The sequence below is a fragment of the Pungitius pungitius genome, chromosome 4 (assembly GCF_949316345.1).
Source record: "Pungitius pungitius chromosome 4, fPunPun2.1, whole genome shotgun sequence".
NCBI classification, from domain to species: domain Eukaryota; kingdom Metazoa; phylum Chordata; class Actinopteri; order Perciformes; family Gasterosteidae; genus Pungitius; species Pungitius pungitius.
In genome coordinates this window covers 4,081,229-4,084,662 of record NC_084903.1, presented here as the reverse complement: position 1 = coordinate 4,084,662, position 3,434 = coordinate 4,081,229, and the positions used below count along the sequence as shown (strand labels likewise).

Sequence of the window (3,434 nt, the reverse complement as noted above, 5' to 3'; positions counted from 1 at the left end):
TTTTAACGGTACAATGCAATTCACCTACCAGATAGGGGGAGTCCGAGAATGAACCCGTGAAGGGAAAACGCTGATGCCGGGTGATCGGCATCAATGCAAACGTTCACCTTTTTAGCGGGCGGCGGCAGAGAGGGACGGGGAAGCACAGCGAGTAATAAAGCCACAATACACCCCCCCCCCCCCCCCCCCCCCACCACCCCCACACCGTTTTATTTATTTATTTTATTGTTGTTGTATATTTGTAACTCGGGATGCTCGGCGGGGAGCAGCTGTAGGGACAGGTTGGAGGAGTGGACGGGCTCTCTAACAGGTCCGAAGCGCACTTTTCAACACCACCACCACCACCCCCCCCCCCCACACCCTCCCCGTGCCATCCGTCGGCGAGATGATCCAGTCAAATCATACGGACATGCCTCGTTATTCGGTGAACACAATCTCTCGCAACGCACCGTTCGCGCGCAGGAGTTAGCCGGCGCTGCGCCACATTTCAAAGGTAAGAACAAGTGTGGAGCTTTGTTTTCTCCTTGTTTTTGTTGTTGTTTTTTGTTAAACTGCCGGGTCTTGAAGTGCATTACTCGCGGGGAAGTCAGTTTTTTTGGGGAGTATTTGGGGTTGTCGTGTGCGGGGTGCATCACTACAGCTCCTTAACAACCTACCCCCCCCCACCCCCCTACCGCCCCCCCCTCACTGCCCCCCCCCCACCAGCAAACCCCCAACGACCCCCGACGTCTCCCCGAACGTGATTAGAAAATAACAATTATCGGGGAGCAAGTGATGGTCGTAAGAAATGCTGCGGGGCGCGAGGCGCGATGCCCCGGCACCTCAAACCGCTCACGCGAGGACCAAATAGATCGGTTTATTCCTTCATGGAAGTAGGATTTAAATAAAAAGTTGTGTGCGTGTGTGTGTGTGTGCGCGCGCGCGTGCGTGCTTCTACTCTGTAACACCGCCGCTGTGTTCAATACGGCGATGGGGTCTTTTTTTTAATAATTGCGCCTACAGATAACAGCGAAACAGCACGAGACTTTTCTTTTTTTTTCCCCCCTTTAGAAAAGCCCTGCCCGTGACCCCCCCCCCCCCCCCCGCTCCTTCGCCGGTAAGAGCGTGCACGACAAAAACTTTTCTCCCGACACCCCGGCACTTGTGCCGATAGAGAGCCGGGATTGGGGGTGGGGGTGGGGGGGTTACGGGCCATATGTCAGAAAGAACTTGAGACCTGCCATTTTGTGCAGTGATCGACTCTCTTAAGATGATCAGCCCGCGTTCTGGCGGTAAACGACGCGGGTCCGCGCCGGTCAAATGTTTTTTTTTTTTTTTTTAAAGCTGGGGGAGATGACGACCCTTTAGCACTTTCGAATGCGGGGTAACGTTGGTTTATTTTATTTTTTTGGGGTGGGGGGAGAAAGTTCGAGGCACTCGCTTAAAGGCTCTGCGGGGTGGGGGGGATATAAAATGACGGAGCCCGTAAAACAATCCCGTATATTTGCTTCCCGGGAATGGAGGAGGTCGGGTGTGACACGTGTCAGCGATTCTCCTTTTTCCTGTAATTCCCCCGCAGGGTGTTGTATTATTTACGGATACCCCGAAGAACCGGCAGGTTCAGCGTGTCCGATTAAACGGTCGCCGAATTCCTTCGTGGCCGAAATGTGTGTTTGGAGTGACATGGCGCGCCGGGGTCGGCGTGGGTTAGGGAGGTATTAAATAATCAGAAATATGTGGCACCAGGGAAGTTGCTCGTAATCCCATTCGTAATCCTCCTGTCTCACCGTGGAGCCCGGGTTTGGGAGGACCTTTTTTCTTCTTCTTCTTCCTCGGAAGAGGAGTTGACCCCTGAGTGGTCTGACCTGGCTTACCAGGCCACATCCGACCAGCACAATGTCATCCTTTCTTAAAATACCCGACAATGTCTTATCCCGTTGTTTCCCACTGTTTCTCTCTCCGCAACCTTCCCCTCAAGTGTTCTCCAGCCCGGAGAGAAAAAAAATAATAATATTGCCTCTTCCTCGTATTCATTGTGCAAGGAAAGGGGATAAATAGATGTAGTGTGCGAGTTGAGATACTGTCATTGTTTAATGGTATGCACAGGGCGGATATTATGTCTGAAATAGTGTCTGGGCGTAAACCCTTTTTTGTCAGCTCCTTTCATTCCCTCATTGGAGATGCAATAGCAAATGGATAGCTGCCCCCCCCCCCCCCCCCCCCCCTCCTCACAGACCTGCTTGGCCTTGTGCTGGACCTCTCTCCCTGCCGCTACAAGTTAGAAATGTTGTCATGCTTCTCGGCTGTTTAAAAAAAAAAAAAATTAGGAAAGAGACGCTTTCTTTCTTTTTATTTCAGAAAAAGGCCTCTCTTTTGCCGACTGGCCCGTGGAAGGAATTTCCGTTGGTGTGTTTTTGTTGTCAAGGCCTCCGTGGTTTGTCTTGGCAATTTATTTCATATTCATTAGTCCCACTTTGGATTTTCCTGCATTCACCCACCAGTCGGGTTACGTTTTAATATTGCATACGACCTGCTAATGAATTATCCAATTAATTGTCGGCGTTGTTGTCATTAAGAAAAAATGTTTTCATGAACTATGCATTATTTATCCTCCCTTCGAGTCAAACAGACGAGTTCACAGTGTTTACGGAAGGCCTTTGTTGTTTTTTTTCCGTTTCTTCTATTGTGGAATGCGACGTATCGCTTCTCCAGCCGCAACTTTCCCCCGTGAGCCGCCTCTCTCTCTCTCTCGCCTCTCCCTTTGCTCTCTGCCACCTGTGCCCCGCGTCAGCTGACTGACTGCAGCGATACACGTCCCCTAGCCCGACACCAGGGTGGAGAGAGTAATGAGGGGGGGGGGGGGGCTGGCATGCAAAGAATGGCATGGAATCAGTCCTCTTTTCACCCGGCTGTCAGTCAGCCACTCAGTTCGGCGGGGGAGGAGACCCACTCCGCTGAAGCCGGTGCATCGTTTTGCACGAGGACGTGGACCTAAACTACTCTTCTCCCTTTCTTTGTTTTTTTAAAAAAAAAAAAAGAAGAAGAAGAAAAAATATAAATAAATCACACACTTGTTAAACAAATGTGCATAAAGAGAGCGGCACGCAGCGCCACATCAGACGGGGTGGGGGGGGGGGGGGCGCATAAATGACACAATGTAGTATTCGGTCGGACAACACATCACTCACGCCACGCTGTACCATGGGGGGGGGGGGCCCATCCACCTACTTGTGTAATTCTAAGGGAGAGGGGCTCCAGCTGCACCGGCTGCAAGGCCAGGGCCCCAGTCAGCTGGGATCGGGACGATGGGGGGGGGGGCCACACCAGACCAGCTTTGCTCATCAGCCAGCCATTAATTAATATGAGCAGTGATTGTGATAGCAACCCCCCAGCACACACACACACACACACACACACACACACACACACACACACACACCACACACAACACACAC

The 3,434-nt window shown here is 51.7% G+C and overlaps 1 protein-coding gene across 1 annotated transcript in view; it reads left to right on the top strand.

Annotated features, from left to right (window-relative positions):
• The first annotated feature begins 380 nt into the window (after positions 1–380).
• Positions 381–3,434, top strand: part of znf536 (zinc finger protein 536) — a 168,302-nt gene continuing 165,248 nt past the window's right edge. Inside the window, exon 1 of the mRNA XM_037453627.2 lies at positions 381–493. The gene's annotated coding sequence lies outside the window, so the exon portion shown is untranslated. The remainder of the gene's footprint in view (positions 494–3,434) is intronic.